This window comes from Arachis hypogaea, chromosome 18, assembly GCF_003086295.3.
Source record: "Arachis hypogaea cultivar Tifrunner chromosome 18, arahy.Tifrunner.gnm2.J5K5, whole genome shotgun sequence".
NCBI lineage: Eukaryota > Viridiplantae > Streptophyta > Magnoliopsida > Fabales > Fabaceae > Arachis > Arachis hypogaea.
Genome location: NC_092053.1, coordinates 105739805 through 105759969, shown reverse-complemented (window position 1 = coordinate 105759969; position 20165 = coordinate 105739805). Strand labels below are relative to the sequence as shown.

Sequence of the window (20165 nt, the reverse complement as noted above, 5' to 3'; positions counted from 1 at the left end):
ATAGACATTTGTGAAGAGGGCGCTCAATGGAAGAAATATTCAAGAGGGAAGCCGGTTCAACTAAAAAGGCATGACCTCAAGCCCGTGGCTAGGGGATGGTTGGAGTTCATCCAACGCTCAATCATTCCCACTAGCAACCGGTCTGAAGTTACTATAGATCGGGCTATCATGATCCATATCATCATGATTGGAGAGGAAGTAGAAGTTCATGAGGTTATATCCCTAGAACTCTACAAGGTGGCAGAAAAGTCCTCTACTTTGTCAAGGTTAGCCTTCCCTCATCTCATTTGTCACCTTTGCAATTCAGCTGGAATTGACATAGAGGAAGACATCCTCATTGATGAGGACAAGCCCATCACTAAGAAAAGGATGGAGCAAACAAGAAATCCCACTCATGGACAAGAGCATAAGGAAATTTCTCATCATGAAATCCCTGAGACGCCTCAAGGGATGCATTTTCCTCCACAAAATTATTGGGAGCAAATTAACACCTCCCTAGGAGAATTAAGTTTCAATATGGGACAACTAAGGGTGGAACACCAAGAGCATTCTATCCTCCTTCATGAAATTAGAGAAGATCAAAGAATCATGAGAGAGGAGCAACAAAGGCAAGGAAGAGACATTGAGGAGCTCAAGCACTCCATAAGATCTTCAAGAGGAAGAACTAGCCGCCATCACTAAGGTGGACCCGTTCTTTAATTTTCTTGTTCTTTATTTTCTGTTTTTTGAATTTTTATGCTTTATGTTTATCTATGTTTGTGTCTTTATTACATGATCACTAGTGTCTTAGTGTCTATGTCTTAAAGCTATGAATGTCCTATGAATCCATCACCTTTCTTAAAAGAAAAATGTTTTAATCACAAAAGAACAAGAAGTACATGATTTTGAATTTATCCTTGAAACTAGTTTAATTATTTTGATGTGGTGACAATACTTTTTGTTTTCTGAATGAATGCTTGAACAGTGCATATTTTTGAATTTGTTGTTTATGAATGTTAAAATTGTTGGCTCTTGAAAGAATAATGAAAAAGGAGAAATGTTATTGATAATCTGAAAAATCATAAAATTGATTCTTGAAGCAAGAAAAAGCAGTGAAAATCTTGCAGAAAAAAAATGGCGAAAAAATAAAAGAAAGAAAGAAAAAGAAAAAAAAAAGCAAGCAAAAAAAGCCAATAGCCCTTTAACCCAAAAGGCAAGGGTAAAATAAAAAGGATCCAAGGCTTTGAGTATCAGTGGATAGGAGGGCCTAAAGGAATAAAATCTTGGCCTAAGCGGCTAAACCAACCTGTCCCAAACCATGTGCTTGTGGCGTGAAGGTGTCAAGTAAAAACTTGAGACTGAGCGGTTAAAGTTGTGGTCCAAAGCAAAAAGAGTGTGCTTAAGAGCTCTGGACACATCTAATTGGGGACTCTAGCAAAGCTAAGTCACAACCTGAAAAGGTTCACCCAGTTATGTGTCTGTGGCATTTATGTATCCGGTGGTAATACTAGAAAACAAAATGCTTAGGGTCACGGCCAAGACTCATAAAGTAGCTGTGTTCAAGAATCAACATACTGAACTAGGAGAATCAATAACACTATCTGAATTCTGAATTCCTATAGATGCCAATCATTCTGAACTTCAAGGGATAAAGTGAGATACCAAAACTGTTCAGAGGCAAAAAGCTACTAGTCCCGCTTATCTAATTGGAGCTAAGTTTCATTGATATTTTGGAATTTATAGTATATTCTCTTCTTTTTATCCTATTTGATTTTCAGTTGCTTGGGAACAAGCAACAATTTAAGTTTGGTGTTATGATGAGCGGATAATTTATACGCTTTTTGGCATTGTTTTTAGTATGTTTTTAGTATGTTTTAGTTAGTTTTTATTATATTTTTATTAGTTTTTAAATAAAAATCACATTTCTGGACTTTACTATGAGTTTGTGTGTTTTTCTGTGATTTTAGGTATTTTCTGGCTAAAGTTGAGGGACCTGAGCAAAAATCTGATTCAGAGGCTGAAAAAGGACTGCAGATGCTGTTGGATTTTGACCTCCCTACACTCGAAGTGAATTTTCTAGAGCTACAGAAGCCCAATTGGCACGCTCTTAATTGCGTTGGAAAGTAGACATCCTGGGCTTTCCAGCAATATATAATAGTACATACTTTGCCCGAGATTTGATGGCCCAAATTGGCGTTCCATGTCAGCATAAAAATTATGGCGTCAAAACGCCAGAACTGGCATAAAAGCTGGAGTTAAACATCCAAACTGGCACAAAATCTGGCTTTTAACTCCAAGAAATGTCTCTACACGTGAAAGCTTCAATGCTCAGCCCAAGCACACACCAAGTGGGCCCGGAAGAAGATTTCTGCATTAATTACTTATTTCTGTAACCCTAGGCTACTAGTTCTCTATAAATAGGACCTTTTGCTATTGTATTTTCATCTTTCACACACTTGATCATACTTTTGATCTTGGTTCTTCTGGTTCCCTCTCTAGGGCCGAAGCCAATGACTTTTGTATTTTCAACCGTGGAGTTTCTACACACCATAGATTAAGGTGTGAAGCTCTGTTGTTCCTCATGAATTAATGCAAAGTACTATTGTTTTTCTATTCAATTCACGCCTACTTCTTCTCTAAGATATACACTCGTTCTTCAACCTAACGAATGTGATGATCTGTGACACTCATCACCATTCTCACCTATGAACGCGTGCATGACAACTGGTGCGTGGAAATCGTTACGGTTCATTCCTTTGTAATGGCGTTGAAAACTTAATACGCACGTTCATAATCTTAGTTCTTTGTCACAACTTCGCACAACTAACCAGCAAGTACACTGGGTCATCCAAGTAATAAACCTTACGTGAGTAAGGGTCGATTCCACAGAGATTGTCGGCTTGAAGCAAGCTATGGTCATCTTGTAAATCTCAGTCAGTCGGATTTAATTGATTATGGTGAATTGATAATTAAAATATAAATAAAACGTAAAATAAAGATAGAGATACTTATGTAATTCATTGGTGAGAATTTCAGATAAGCGTATAGAGATGCGTTCATTCCTCCTGAACCTCTGCTTTCCTATTGTCTTCATCGAATCATTTATACTCCTTTCTATGGCAAGCTGTATGTTAGGCATCACCGTTGTCAATGGCTACATCCTATCCTCTCAGTGAAAATGGTCCAATGCGCTGTCACTGCATGGCTAATCGTCTGTCAGTTCTCGATCATACTGGAATAGGATCCATTGATCCTTTTTCGTCTGTCATTACGCTCAGCACTTGCGAGTTTGAAGCTCGTCGCAGCCATCCCTTTCCAGATCCTACTCGGAATACCACAGACAAGGTTTAGACTTTCTGGATCTCAAAAATGGCCGTCCATGGATTCTAACTTATACCACGAAGACTCTGATTAAGGAATCCCAGAGATACTCATTCAATCTAAGGTAGAACGGAAGTGGTTGTCAGGCACGCGTCCATAAGTTGGGAATGATGATGACTGTCACGATCATCACATTCATATTGAGGTACGAATGAATATCTTAGAATCGGAATAAGCTTGAATTGAATAGAAAAATAATAGTACTTTGTATTAATTCATGAGGAACAGCAGAGCTCCACACCTTAATCTATGGTGTGTAGAAACTCTACCGTTGAAAATACATAAGAACAAGGTCCAGGCATGGCCGAATGGCCTGCCTCCCAAGGAGGGTTCAATCATCAAAACATGATCAAAAGATGTAAATACAATAGTAAAAATTCCTATTTATACTAAACTAGTTACTAGGGTTTACAGAAATGAGTAAATGATGCAGAAATCCACTTCTGGGGCCTACTTGGTGTGTGCTTGGGCTGAGCATTGAGCTTTACACGTGTAGAGGCTTCTCTTGGAGTTGAACGCCAGTTTGTAACCTGTTTCTGGCGTTTAACTCCACTTTGCAACCTGTTTCTGGCGTTTAACTCCAGAATGCAGCATGGAACTGGCGTTGAACGCCAATTTGCGTCATCTAAACTTGGGCAAAGTATAAACTATTATATATTGCTGGAAAACTCTGGATGTCTACTTTCCAACGCAATTAAGAGCGTGCCATTTGGAGTTCTGTAGCTCCAGAAAATCCACTTTGAGTGTAGGGAGGTCAGAATCCAATAGTATCTGCAGTCCTTCTTTAACCTCTGAATCTGATTTTTGCTCAAGTCCCTCAATTTCAGCCAGAAATTACCTGAAATCACAGAAAAACACACAAACTCATAGTAAAGTCCAGAAATGTGATTTTTATTTAAAAACTAATAAAAATATAATAAAAACTAACTAAATCATACTGAAAACTATGTAAAAATAATGCCAAAAAGCGTATAAATTATCCGCTCATCACAACACCAAACTTAAATTGTTGCATGTCCCCAAGCAACTGAAAATCAAATAAGATAAAAAGAAGAGAATATACTATAAACTCCAAAATATCAATGAAACTTAGCTCCAATCAGATGAGCGGGACTAGTAGCTTTTTGCCTCTTGAATAGTTTTGGCATCTCACTTTATCCATTGAAGTTCAGAACGATTGGCATCTATAGGAACTCAGAATTCAGATAGTGTTATTGATTCTCCTAGTACAGTATGTTGATTCTTGAACACAGCTACTTTATGAGTCTTGGCCGTGGCCCTAAGCACTTTGTTTTCCAGTATTACCACCGGATACATAAATGCCACAGACACAGAACTAGGTGAACCTTTTTAGATTGTGACTCAGCTTTGCTAAAGTCCCCAATTAGAGGTGTCCAGGGTTCTTAAGCACACTCTTTTTTTGCTTTGGACCTCGACTTTAACCGCTCAGTCTCAAGTTTTCACTTGACACCTTCACACCACAAGCACATGGTTAGGGACAGCTTGGTTTAGCCGCTTAGGCCAGGATTTTATTCCTTTAGGCCCTACTATCCACTGATGCTCAAAGCCTTGGATCCTTTTTATTATCCTTGCCTTTTGGTTTTAAGGGCTATTGGCTTTTTGCTCTTGCCTTTTAGTTTAAAGAGTTTTTGGCTTTTTCTACTTGCTTTTTTCTTTTTTTTTTGCTATTTTTTTTTCTTTTTTTTTTTTCTGCAAGCTTTTGTATTCACTGCTTTTTCTTGCTTCAAGAATCATTTTTATGATTTTTCAGATTATCAAATAACATTTCTCCTTTTCATCATTCTTTCAAGAGCCAACATATTTAACATTCATGAACAACAATATCAAAAGACATATGCACTGTTCAAGCATTCATTCAGAAAACAAAAAGTATTGTCACCACATCAAAATAATTAAACTAATTTCAAGGATGAATTTGAAATCATGTACTTCTTGTTCTTTTGTTTTTAGAACATTTTTCATTTAAGAAAGGTGATGGATTCATAGGACATTCATAAGTTTAAGGCATAGACACTTAGACACTAGTGATCATATAGTAAAGACACAAACATAAATAAAACATAAAGCTCAAAAATCGAAAAATAGTAAAATAAATAGACAAGAAGATTAAGGAATGAGTCCACCTTAGTGAGTGTGGCGTCTTCCTCTTCTTGAAGAACCAATGGTGCTTTTGAGCTCCTCTATATCTCTTCCTTGCCTTTGTTGCTCCTCCCTCATAGCTCTTTGATCTTCTCTAATTTCATGGAGGATGATGGAATGCTCTTGGTGCTCCACCCTTAGTTGTCCCATGTTGGAACTTAATTCTCCTAGGAAGGTGTTGATTTGCTCCCAATAGTTTTGTGGAGGAAGGTGCATCCCTTGAGGCATCTCAGGGATTTCATGGTGGGGGATTTCCTCATGCTCATGTTGAGGTCCATGATCTCTTATTTGTTCCATCCTTTTCTTAGTGATGGGCTTGTCCTCTTCAATAAGGATGTCTCCCTCTATGTCAATTCCAGCTGAATTGCAGAGGTGGCATATGAGGTGAGGAAAGGCTAACCTTGCCCAAGTGGAGGACTTGTCAGCCACCTTGTAAAGTTCTTGAGGTATAATCTCATGAACTTCCACCTCCTCTCCAATCATGATACTATGGATCATGATGGCCCGATCTATAGTAACTTCAGACCGGTTACTAGTAGGAATGATTGAGCGTTGAATAAACTCTAACCATCCCCTAGCCACTGGTTTGAGGTCATGCCTTCTTAGTTGAACCGGCTTGCCTCTTGAGTCAATTTTCCATTGAGCTCCTTCCTCACATATGTCTATGAGAACTTGGTCCAACCTTTGATCAAAGTTGACCCTTCTTGTGTAGGGGCGTGCATTCTCTTACATCATTGGCAAGTTGAACGCTAGCCTTACATTTTCTGAACTGAAATCTAAGTATTTCCCCCGAACCATGGTGAGCCAATGCTTTGGATTCGAGTTCACACTTTGATCATGGTTCCTAGTGATCCATGCGTTTGCATAGAACTCTTGAACCATTAGGATCCCGACTTGTTGAATGGGGTTGGTGAGAACTTCCCAACCTCTTCTTTGGATCTCAAGTCGGATCTCCGGATACACATTCTTTTTGAGCTTGAAAGGAACATCAGGGATCACTTTCTTCTTGGCCACAACTTCATAGAAGTGGTCTTGATGGACCTTTGAGATGAATCTCTCCATCTCCCATGACTCAGAGGTGGAAGCAATTGCCTTCCCTTTCCTCTTTCTAGAGGTTTTTCTGGCCTTAGGTGCCATATATGGTTATGGAAAAACAAAAAGCTATGCTTTTACCACACCAAACTTAAAATGTTTGCTCGTCCCTGAGCAAAAGAAGAAAAAAAGTACTAGAAGAAGAAGAAAAATGGAGGAGAGGGAGAGGGGTGTGTATTCGGCCAAGGGAAGAAGAAAGGGTTGTGTTGTGTGAAAATGAAGAAGGAAAGAGGGGTTTATATAGGGGTGGGATGGGAGTTAGGGTTCGGCCATTAGGGTTGGGTTTGGGAGGGAAAATAGTTTGAATTTTAAAGGTAGGTGGGGTTTATGGGGAAGAGAGGATGGATGTGAGTGGTGAAGAGGTGATGGGAAAGAGTGATTGAGGTGAATGGTGAAGGGTATTTGGGGAAGAGAATTATGAAAAGGAGTGAAGAGGAGAGAAGAAATGGTGGGGATCCTATGGGGTCCACAGATCAAGTGGGGTCAAGGACTTAACATCCCTGCTCCAATTAGGCGTGTAAAACGCCCTTGCTGTGCAATCCTGGCGTTTAACGCCATACTGCTGCTTGTTTCTGGTGTTAAATGCCCAAATGTAGCCTGTTTCTGGCGTTTAACGCCATGCAGTTGCTTGTTTCTGGCGTTAAACGCTAGCTTGGTGCCTGTTTCTGGCGTTAAACGCCAGACAGACGCTTGTTTCTGGCGTTTAGACGCCAGATTGCTCTCCTCCAGGGTGTGCTATTTTCAATGCTATTTTTTCATTCTGTTTTTGATTTTTCAGTAGTTTTTGTGACTCCACATGATCATCAACCTACTAAAACACAAAATAACAAAAGGAAAATAAAATAGATATAATTAAATAACATTGGGTTGCCTCCCAACAAGCGCTTCTTTAATGTCAATAGCTTGACAGTGAGCTCTCATGGAGCCTCACAGATGTTCAGAGCATTGTTGGGACCTCCCAACACCAAACTTAGAGTTTGACAGTGGGGGCTTTGGTTGACTCTGCAGTGAGAGAAGCTTTTCATGCTTCCTCTCCATGGTTACAGAAGGAGATCCTTGAGTTTTAAACACAAGGTTGTCCTCATTCAGTTGAAGGGCCAACTCTCCTCTGTCCACATCAATCACAGCTCTTGTTGTGGCTAGGAAGGGTCTTCCAAGGATGATGGATTCATCCTCATCCTTCCCAGTGTCTAGGATTATGAAATCAGCAGGGATGTAAAGGCCTCCAACCTTTACTAACACGTCCTCTACTTGTCCATAAGCCTATTTTCTTGAGTTGTCTGCCATCTCTAATAAGATTCTAGCAGCTTGCACCTCAAAGATCCCAAGTTTCTCCATTATAGAGAGTGGCATTAAGTTTATTCCTGACCCTAGGTCACACAGAGCCTTCTCAAAAGTCATGGTGCCTATGGTACAGGGTATTAAGAATTTGCCAGGATCCTGTTTCTTTTGAGGTAATTTCTGCCTATCCAATGCATTCAGTTCATTGGTGAGCAAGGGAGGTTCATCTTCCCAAGTCTCATTACCAAATAATTTGGCATTCAGCTTCATGATTGCACCAAGGTACTTAGCAACTTGCTCTTCAGTAATGTCTTCATCCTCTTCAGAGGAAAAATACTCATCAGAGCTTATGAAGGGCAGAAGGAGGTTCAATGGAATCTCTATGGTCTCTAGATGAGCCTCAGATTCCTTTGGTTCCTCAAAGGGGAACTCCTTATTGGTCACTGGACATCCCAGGAGGTCTTCCTCACTAGGATTCACGTCCTCCTCTTCCCTTGTAGGTTCGGCCATGATGGTCAAATCAATGGCCTTGCACTCTCTCTTTGGATTCTCTTCTGTATTGCTTGGGAGAGTACTAGAAGGAGCTTCAGTGACTCTTTTACTCAGCTGGCCCACTTGTGCCTCCAAATTTCTAATGGAGGACCTTGTTTCATTCATGAAACTCACAGTGGCCTTAGATAGATCAGAGACTATATTTGCTAAGCTAGATGGATTCTGCTCAGAATTCTCTGTCTGTTGCTGAGTGGATGATGGAAAAGGCTTGCTATTGCTAAATCTATTTCTTCCACCATTATTAAAGCCTTGTTGAGGCTTTTGTTGATCCTTCCATGAGAAATTTGGATGATTTCTCCATGAGGGATTATAGGTGTTTCCATAGGGTTCACCCATGTAATTCACCTCTGCTATTGCAGGATTCTCAGGATCATAAGCTTCTTCTTCAGAAGAGGCCTCTTTAGTACTGTTGGATGATTCCTTCAATCCATTCAGACTCTGAGAGATCATATTGACTTGCTGAGTCAATATTTTATTCTGAGCCAATATGGCATTCAGAGTATCAATTTCAAGAATTCCCTTCCTCTGAGGCGTCCCATTACTCATAGGATTCCTTTCAGAAGTGTACATGAACTGGTTATTTGCAACCATGTCAATGAGTTCTAGAGCTTCTGCAGGCGTTTTCTTTAGGTGAATGGATCCACCTACAGAATGGTCCAATGACATTTTAGATAATTCAGACAGACCATCATAGAATATATCCAGGATGGTCCATTCTGAAAGCATGTCAGAAGGACACTTTTTGGTTAGTTCCTTGTATCCTCTCCCAAGCTTCATAGAGGGATTCACCTTCTTTTTGTCTGAAGGTTTGAATATCCACTCTAAGCTTACTAAGCTTTTGAGGAAGAAAGAACTTGGCTAAGAAAGCCGTGACCAGCTTATCCCAAGAGTTCAGGCTATCTTTAGGTTGAGAGTCCAACCATATTCTAGCTTTGTCTCTTACAGCAAATGGGAAAAGCATAAGCCTGTAGACCTCGGGGTCAACCCCATTGGTCTTAACAGTATCACAGATCTACAAGAATTCAATTAAGAACTGAAAGGGATCTTCGGATGGAAGTCCATAAAAGTTGCAATTCTGTTGCATCAGAGAAACTAATTGAGGTTTCAGCTCAAAATTGTTTGCTCCAATAGCAGGGATTGAGATGCTTCTTCCATGTAAATTGAAATTAGGTGCAGTAAAGTCACCAAGCATCTTCCTTGCATTGTTATTATTTTCGGCCATGTCTCCTTCTTTTTCAAAAATTTCTGTAAAGTCCTCTTCAGAGTGTTGTATTTTATCTTCTCTTAGCTTCCTCTTTAGAGTCCTTTCAAGTTTCGGATCAGCTTCAACAAGGATGTTCTTATCCTTGCTCCTGCTCATGTGAAAAAGAAGAAAACAGAAAAGAAAATTTGGAATCCTCTATGTCACAGTACAGAGATTCCTTTATGTGAATAGAAGAGAAGAATAAAAGGAGGGGAAGAGAAAAACTCAAACACAGAGAGGAAGATGGTGTTCAAATTTTGGGTGGAAGAGAAGTGTTAGTAGATGAATAAATAAATAGAAGGAGATGAGAGATGATAGAATAATTCGAAAATTAAACAAAATAAAATAAAAATATTTAAAAATTAAAGTTAAAATTCGAAAATTAAAATTGAAATTAAATTAAATTAAATTTTTAAAACAATTAGTTAATTAAAAAGGAATTTTGAAAAAGAAGGAGGGATTTTCGAAAATTAGAGAGAGAATTAGTTAGGTAGTTTTGAAAAAAGATAAGAATCAATCAAAAAGTCAAGTGGTTAATTGAAAAAGATTTGAAAATCAAATTTTGAAAAGATAAGAAGTTAGAAAAGATAAGAAGTTAGAAAAGATTTTGAAATTGATTTTGAAAAAGATGTGATTGAAATTTATTTTGAAAAAGATTTGAAAAAGAAATTTAAAAAGATTTGATTTTGAGAATTAAAGTTGATTACTTGACTAACAAGAAACTAAAAGATATGATTTTAAAATTTAAAAATTGAACCTTTCTTAATAAGCAAGTAACAAACTTAAAAATTTTTGAATCAATCACATTAATTGTTAGTAAAGATTTTGAAATTATGAAACAAAATAAGAAAAAGATTTTTGAAAATCAATTTGAAATTTTCAAAAATATAAAAGAAAAAAATGAAAAAGATTTGACTTTTGAAAAAGATTTGAAAAAGATAGAATTTTTTAAATTGAAAATTTGATTTGACTCATAAGAAACAATTAAATTTTTAAAACTTTTGACTAAATCAAATCAAATTTTCGAAAATTATGAGTGAGATAAGGAAAAGATATTTTTTTGATTTTTGAATTTTAATGATGAAAGAGAAAAACAATAAAGAGACTCAAAACATGAAAATTTTGGATCAAAACACATGATGCATGCAAGAATACTATGAGTGTCAAGATGAACACCAAGAACACTTTGAATGTCAAGATGAACACCAAGAACTTATTTTTGAAAATTTTTAAGAAAAGAAAAACATGCAAGACACCAAACTTAGAAATTTTCAATAATTAGACACTAACAAATTGAAAATGCATATGAAAAACAAGAAAATATGCAAAACAAGAAATTTTAAAGATCAAACAAGAAGACTTACCAAGAACAACTTGAAGATCATGAAGAACACATGCATGAAGTTTCAAAAATTTTAAGAAAAATTATAAAGATGCAATTGACACCAAACTTAAAAATTGACACTAGACTCAAACAAGAAACATAAAATTTTTGGTTTTTATGATTTTATAAGATTTTTTTTTCGAAAAATATTTTGGGAAAAACGAAAAAGAAGAAAAAAAAAATTTTTGTATTATTTTCGAAAATAAGAAATAAAAAGCTTAAAATTAAAATAAAATTACCTAATCTGAGCAACAAGATGAATCGTCAGTTGTCCAAACTCGAATAATCCCCGACAACGGCGCCAAAAACTTGGTGCACGGAAATCGTGACGGTTCATTCCTTTATAATGGTGCTGAAAACTTAATACGCACGTTCATAATCTTAGTTCTTTGTCACAACTTCGCACAACTAACCAGCAAGTGCAATGGGTCGTCCAAGTAATAAACCTTACATGAGTAAGGGTCGATCCCACGGATATTGTCGGCTTGAAGCAAGCTATGGTCATCTTGTAAATCTCAGTCAGGCGGATTTAATTGATTATGGTGAATTGATAATTAAAATATAAATAAAACGTAAAATAAAGATAAAGATACTTATGTAATTCATTGATGAGAATTTCAGATAAGCGAATAGAGATGCGTTCATTCCTCCTGAACCTCTGCTTTCCTATTGTCTTCATCCAATCATTCATACTCCTTTCTATGGCAAGCTGTATGTTAGGCATCACCGTTGTCAATGGCTACATCCTGTCCTCTCAGTGAAAATGGTCCAATGCGATGTCACTGCATGGCTAATCATCTGTCGGTTCTCGATCATACTGGAATAGGATCCATTGATCCTTTTTCGTCTGTCACTACGCCCAACACTCGCGAGTTTGAAGCTCGTCGCAGCCATCCCTTCCCAGATCCTACTCGGAATACCACAGACAAGGTTTAGACTTTCCGGATCTCAAGAATAGCTGTCCATGGATTCTAACTTATACCACGAAGACTCTAACTAAGGAATCCCAGAGATACTCATTCAATCTAAGGTAGAACGGAAGTGGTTGTCAGGCACGCGTTCATAGGTTGGGAATGATGATGACTGTCACGATTATCACATTCATATTGAGGTGCGAATGAATATCTTAGAATCGGAATAAGCTTGAATTGAATAGAAAAACAATAGTACGTTGTATTAATTCATGAGGAACAGCAGAGCTCCACACCTTAATCTATGGTGTGTAGAAACTCTACCGTTGAAAATACATAAGAACAAGGTCCAGGCATGGCCGAATGGCCAGCCTCCCAAGGAGGGTTCAATCATCAAAACATGATCAAAAGATGTAAATACAATAGTAAAAAATCCTATTTATACTAAACTAGTTACTAGGGTTTACAGAAATGAGTAAATGATGTAGAAATCCACTTCTGGGGCCCACTTGGTGTGTGCTTGGGCTGAGCATTAAGCTTTACACGTGTAGAGGCTTCTCTTGGAGTTGAATGCCAGTTTGTAACCTGTTTCTGGCATTTAACTCCTCTTTGCAACCTGTTTCTGGCGTTTAACTCCAGAATGCAGCATGGTACTGGCGTTGAACGCCAATTTGCTTCATCTAAACTCGGGCAAAGTATAGACTATTATATATTGCTGGAAAGCCCTGGATGTCTACTTTCCAACGCAATTAAGAGCGCACCATTTGGAGTTCTGCAGCTTCAGAAAATCTACTTTGAGTGCAGGAAGGTCAGAATCCAACAGCATCTGCAGTCCTTCTTCAACCTCTGAATCTGATTTTTGCTTAAGTCCCTTAATTTAAGCCAGAAATTGCCTGAAATCATAGAAAAACACACAAACTCATATTAAAGTCCGGAAATGTGATTTTTATTTAAAAACTAATAAAAATATACTAAAACCTAACTAAATCATATTGAAAACTATGTAAAAACAATGCCAAAAAGCGTATAAATTATCCGCTCATCAACAACCACTTCCGTTCTACATGCAAACAAGCTTGAATGTGTATATCTTGGGTTTCTAATCTAAGATTAGAACCTTCGTGGTATAGGCTAGAATCAATTGGCGTCCATTCCTGAGATCCGGAAAGTCTAAACCTTGTCTGTGGTATTCCGAGTAGGATCAGGGAAGGGATGACTATGACGAGCTTCAAACTCGCGAGTGTTGGGCGTAGTGACAGACGTAAAAGGATCAATGGATCCTATTCCAACATGATCGAGAACCAACAGCTGATTAGCTGTGCGGTGACAGCGCATTTGGAACATTTTCACTGAGAGGACGGGAAGTAGCCATTGACAACGGTGATGCCCAACATAAAGCTTGCCATGGAAAGGAGTATGAATGATTGAAAGAAGGCAATAGGAAAGCAGAGGTTCAGAAGGAACAAAGCATCTTCATACGCTTATCTGAAATTCTCACCAATGAATTACATAAGTATCTCTATCCTATTTTACGTTTTATTCATATTTTAATTATCAATTCTCCGTAACCATTTGAATCCGCCTGACTGAGATTTACAAGATGACCATAGCTTGCTTCAAGCCGACAATCTCCGTGGGATCGACCCTTACTCACGTAAGGTTTATTACTTGGACGACCCAGTGCACTTGCTGGTTAGTTGTGCGGAGTTGTGACAAAGAGTTGAGACTACAATTGTGCGTACCATAATGTTGGCGCCATTGATGATCACAATTTCGTGCACCACACCACTATTTTGTGGTATATTTTATGCTGAACTGACTGGATTTTATCCATTATTCTCGCACTTATGCATATAAATTGCATGTTTTACATTTTCCTTTCCAATTTTGTACTCTGATTGAAATCATGCTTCTTTGGCCTTAAATTACTAATTTTTAATCCTCTCTTATTACCATTCGATACCGTGATATGTATGTTAAGTGATTTTAGGTTTTCTAGGATAGGAATGGCTTAGAGGATAGAAAGGAAGCATGCAAAAGTGGAAGGAACACAAGAAATGGAGTATTTCAGAATTTGGTAGCGACGCGCACGCATGGGCGACGCGTACGCGAGACCAGTGCAGAATGCAAGCAACGCGCACGCGTGGATGATGCTTACGCGTGGACAGTGAAAAAGACCAGCGACGCGTCATCGCGTGACAAAGCGTCACGTGCTGCATTAAACAAAAGATGCTATGGGCGATTTCTGGGCTCCTTTTGACCCAGTTTCAGGCCCTAAAACACTTATTAGAGGCTGCAGAGTGGAGCTGGAAGCGGGAATTAATCATTCACACATTCATACATTTTAGTTAGGTTTTAGATGTAGTTCTCTAGAGAGAAAAGATCTCTCCTCTCTCTAGGTTTTAGGTTTCTTAGCCTTAGTTCCTCTTAATTTCAGAATTCTATCTTGTTTTAATTTAATTTTCTTCTACTCTTACTTGTTCTAGTACTTAGTTATCTATTACTCTTGTTGATTCCTTTGTTTTGTCCATTTAGTTTATGAACTCTTATGTTACTCTCAATTCCCTTTTTAATGCAATTTTATGTTCCATGTTTATGGCTTCTTTATTTAATTGTTGATTGTTGATTTCTTGCAAATGTTAGTCTTAGGTTTTATTATTCTTTGTTAATTTTCTATATTTTTATTTTGTGCCTACCAAGTATTTGATAAAATGCTTGGTTGGATTTTAAATTAGCTTTTTATGTTCTTAGCTTAGATTGAGTAATTTGGAGACTCTTGAATTGTTAAAGTCTCTTGTTGGTTGCCGATTGAGACTTGCTAGTTGGCTTGAGCTTCACTAACTCTAGTCTTTGATTAGGACTTGTGAACTCATGTTGATTTGCTCACTTGACTTACCTTCAATTGTTAGAGGTTAACTAAGTGATAACAAAAGGCAATTACCATCACAAGTGACTATGATAATGAGGATAGGAATTCTAATTCTCAATCCTTGTTAGGACTTTTTCTTAGTTGTTATTTTATTTCCTTATTATTTACATTACTTGTTCCTTATTTCTAAACCTAAAAATATACTTTTCCATAACCAATAATAACTACACTTCCCTGCAATTCCTTGAGAGACGACCTGAGGTTTAAATACTTCAGTTTATTTTTATTGGGTTTGCTTTAGTGACAAACAAATTAAATTTTGATTGAGGTTTAATTATCGATTTAGAACTATACTTGCAATGCGAATTTTTGTGAAAATCTTTACCGACGTTTTTCCTCCGTCACCCATTAGTTTGGGGATGATACGGTGTTGCTATTTTATGGAGAACTTCGTATCGGCTTAAGACAGAATCCAGCTGTCTGTTGCAGAAATGAGTTCCTCTATCACTGATTAGTGTCCTGGGGACACCAAACCTGCTGAAAATGTTCTTCTGGAGGAACTATATTACTACTTTAGTGTCATTAGTGTGTGTTGCTATTGCTTCAACCCATTTAGACACGTAATCTACTGCCACAAGGATGTAGGTGTTTGAGTATGAGGGCAGGAATGGTCCCATAAAATCTATGCCCCATACGTCACACAACTCAATCTCTAAGATTCCTTGTTGAGGCATTTTGTGACCATGAGGAAGTTTGCCAGCCCGTTGGCAACTATCCCAGTTACGGACAAACTCCCTAGAATCTTTGAAGAGAGTTGGCCAGTAAAAGCCACTTTGGAGTACTTTAGTGGCTGTCCGCTCACCTCCAAAGTGTCCTCCATAGTCCGAGCTATGGCAATGCCATAGAATTCTTTGTTCCTCTTCTTCAGACACACAGCGTCAGATTATTCCATCCGAGCATCTCTTAAAGAGATATGGTTCGTCCCAAAGGTAGTATTTGGCATCATGCATGAGTTTCCGGGCCTGCTGCCTGGAAAACTCTTTGGGAATGAACCGTATAGCCTTGTAGTTCGCAATGTCTGCAAACCAAGGTACTTTTTGGATGGCATAGAGTTGCTCATCTGGAAAAGATTCGGATATGTCAGTAGAGGGAGAAGAAGCCCCTGCTACTGGCTCAATCCGGACAAGTGGTCAGCTACCTGATTCTCTGTCCCTTTTCTGTCTCTAATTTCTATATCAAACTCTTGCAGGAGAAATAACCATCTTATTAGCTTGGGTTTAGAATCTTGCTTAGTGAGTAGATATTTTAGAGCCGCATGGTCAATATAAATAATGACCATAGATCCTACTAAGTAGGATCTAAACTTGTCAATGGCATAAACCACTGCAAGTAGCTCCTTTTCTGTAGTAGTGTAATTTTTTTGCCCATCATTTAATACACGACTAGCATAGTAAATGACATGCAGAAGCTTGTCATGTCTCTGACCTAGGACTGCGCCAATTGCATGATCACTTGCATCACAAATTAGCTCAAATGGCAAGTCCCAGTTGGGTGCAGAGATGATAGGAGCACCGACAAGCTTGGCCTTTAGAGTTTCAAAGGCATGCAGGCATTCTTGGTCAAAGATGAATAGAACATCAGTGGCCAAGAGATTGTACAAGGGTTTGGGGATTTTAGAAAAATCTTTTATGAACCGCCTGTAGAACCCTACATGTCCTAGGAAGCTTCTAATAGCCTTAACACTAGTAGGTGGAGGCAAGCGTTCGATCACTTCCACTTTAGCTTGATCCACTTTTATCCCTTTGTTTGAGATCTAATGCCTAAGAATAATGCCTTCAGTTACCATGAAGTGGCATTTCTCCCAGTTTAGAACTAGGTTTGTTTTTTGGTATCTTTTTAGGACCAGGGTCAGATGATCAAGACAGGAGTCAAATGAGTCTCCATAAACAAAGAAGTCATCCATGAATACTTCAAAGAACTTCTCTACCATGTCAGAGAAGATGGATAACATACATCTCTGAAATGTGGTAGGCACATTGCACAGGCCAAATGGCATTCGTCTATAGGCGAACACGCCAGATGGACATGTGAATTCTGTCTTCTCTTGATCCTGTGGATCTACTGCTATTTGATTGTACCCGGAATATCCATCCAGAAAATAATAAAAAGCATGACCTGCTAGCCTCTCTAGCTTTTGGTCAATGAAGGGTAAAGGAAAATGATCTTTCCTGGTGGTGTCATTGAGTTTTCTGTAATCAATGCACATACGCCACCCTGTAACTATCCTTTTCCGGATCAGCTCATTCTTTTCATTGTGAACCACTATCATTCCACCATTCTTAGGAACAACCTGGACAGGGCTCACCCATGGGCTTTCAGAAATGGGATAAATAATCCCAGCCTCATAGAGTTTAGTGACCTCCTTTTGCACTACTTCCTACATGGCTGGTTCAATCACCTCTGTAGTTGTACCACTGGTTTGGCATTATCCTCCAGTAGGATTTTATGCATGCATCAGGCAGAGCTAATGCCCTTAAGGTCACTGATAGACCACCCAATGGCGGTCTTATGCGTTTTAAGTACTTGGATTAGTGCTTCTTCTTCCTGTGGCTCTAGTGTAGAGCTTATGATCACAGGATAAGTCTCTCTCTCTCTCTCTCTCTCTCTCTCTCTCTCTCTCTCTCTCTCTCTCTCTCTCTCTCTCTCTTTCCTAGAAATGCATATTTCAAGGAGGGGAGTAATGGCTTAAGCTCAAGCTTAGGAGGCTTCTCCTTTTCCTATGAGATTTCTAGAAGTTCCTCTGAATAAGGCTGTGTATCATCTAGGATATCATCAAGCCTGTTCTTGGAGCTTTCGGCCATATTGACTTCATCCACCAGGGAATCAATGAAGTCAATGCTCAGGCATTCCTCAGGAATGTCTAGATGCTGCATAGCCTTCACAGCATTTAGTACGAACTTCTCCTCATTGACTTTTAGGGTTACTTCCCCCTTTTCAACATCAATGAGGGTTCGTCCTATGACTAGGAAGGGTCTTCCTAGGATGAGGAATGCACTCTTGTGTCCCTCTATATCCAATACCACAAAGTCAGTGGGAAAGGCAAAAGGTCTAACCTTGACAATCATGTCCTCTATTACCCCCTGATGGTATCTTAATAGACCCATCAGCAAGTTGAAGGTACATGCGGATTGGTTTGACTTCATTAGTCAAGCATAGCTTCTTTATTAGTGAAGCTGGTATTAGGTTGATATTTGTTCCAAGATCACATAGAGCTGTCCTTGTACAAGCATCACCTAGAGTGCATAGTATCATAAAGCTTCCAGGATCTTTAAGCTTCTCTGGTAAGCTGTTCTGAATGATTGTATTGCATTCCTCAGTGAGGATGACTGTTTGTGTCTCTCTCCAATCCTTCTTATGACTTAGAATGTCCTTCATGAAATTTGCATAAGAATGTATCTGTTCAAGAGCTTCTGCAAAAGGGATCTTTATCTCTAATGTTCTGAGATACTCCGCAAAGCGAGAAAACTGTTTATCCCTTTCCTCTTGACAGAGTTTCTGAGGAAATGACATTTTATCCTTGTACTCATCAACCTTGGTTGAAGGTGGCCGAATGCCATGTGAGTTGGAAGAGGGGTTACTAGCTTGCTTAGGAGGGTTGTTATCAATGAACAACTGGCCCCCTGCATGGGCGTTCAACGCCCATGCTGCAGTCCCCTTGGGCGTTTGGACGCCCCTTCTCTCTCTTTTCTTGGCATTCAATGCCAGTAGGGTTATCCTCTATGGACTTTTCAGTTTTATTATACTGAGGTTGGGTATTTAAGGTTTTCCCAGTCCTTAGTTGGACAGCTTAGCATTCATCTGTTATCTACTTAGATAACTTCTGCCTTGTTTGACTCAACTGGGCTTCTATATTTCTGTTAGAAGCCTGAGTTTCTCGCAGAGCTTCTTGCAGTTCCAGCATTTACTGGGAAAGGGTGTGCAGTTGCTGAGTCAATGGGCCATTCTACTCTTGAGGGTTAGGTTCAGCAGCTACTGCCTTAACCTCTCCTTTTATAGAGGTCTCAGGAGATGAGTACAGATGCTGATTAGTGGCAACTGTCTCAATAAGCTCTTGAGCCTCTCCTATGGTCTTTCTTATGTGTATAGAACCACCAGCAGAGTGGTCCAAGGCCATTCTAGCCATGTCTGAAAGCCCATAGTAGAAAATGTCTAACTGTACCTATTCTGAAAACATTTCAGTGGGACATTTCTTTAGCATCCTCTTATACCTTCCCCAAGCATCATAAAGAGATTCACTATCTCCTTGTTTGAATCCTTGGATGTCCAGTCTAAGCTGGGTCATATTTCTAGGGGAAAGTAATGGTTTAAAAACTTGTCCACTAACTGTTTCCAAGTTTTTAAACTATCTCTAGGCTGGTTATTGATAAACCATTAATTTATGGTTTATATTGTGTTATTGTGTGGTTTTATCAACTCTTTACCCACTTATTCATTAAATAAGCATGCATTTATAATTCCTTCCTAAAAATGCTTTATGGTTGAAAACTTGCTTCCTAGAGACTTTTAATTCTGTATTTTAATTCTCCTTTATTCCATTCGATACCGTGATCTGTGTGTTAAGTGTTTCAGGCTTTATATGGCATGAATGAGTTGGAGATTGGAAAGGAAGCTTGCAAAAATGGAAGGAACACAAGAAATTGAGGAAATGACCAGCGAGAAGTGATGCAGATGCATGGCTCACGCGGCCGCACGATATAGAGGAAATTACAGTGACGCGGACGCATGGCTCACGCGACCACGCGGATTGGAAACTGCATCAGTGACGCAAAGGCATGGACGACGCGCACGCGTGGCAAAGCAAACGCTGAATGACGCGTCCGCATGAATGACGCGATCGCGTGACATGCGCGATCTGCATAATCTGCAGAATTAGCTGGGGGCAATTTTGGGCCCTGTTTTGACCCAGTTTTTGGCCCAGAAATGCAGACTAGAGCCAGGGAACATACAGAAATGAAAGGGAACAATTCATTCTACACAGTTTTAGTTTTTAGATCTAGTTTTACTCCTCCTCTAGGTTTTTCTCTCTACACGTTCATAGTTCTTAAGATTTCAATTATTATTGTTTTTGCATTGGGATATTGAGAAGAGTTATTGCCTCAGCAAGACTTCGTCATTCTAGTTCGTTCTCTTTACTTGTCTCTTACTCTTCCATGTCCTTAATTTACTCAATTTTACTATTGAATTATTTTAGAATTTATTAATACAAGAATTACTTTTATTTTTAATTGATTTCTTTGATTATTATTTATCATG

At 38.8% G+C, this 20165-nt stretch overlaps 1 non-coding gene across 1 annotated transcript; it reads left to right on the top strand.

Moving 5' to 3' along the window:
* The first annotated feature begins 9165 nt into the window (after positions 1 to 9165).
* LOC112773426 (small nucleolar RNA R71) lies at positions 9166 to 9274 on the top strand. Its single transcript, XR_003187977.1, has one exon. It is a non-coding gene; the product is annotated as a small nucleolar RNA R71 (small nucleolar RNA).
* The last annotated feature ends 10891 nt before the right edge of the window (positions 9275 to 20165 follow it).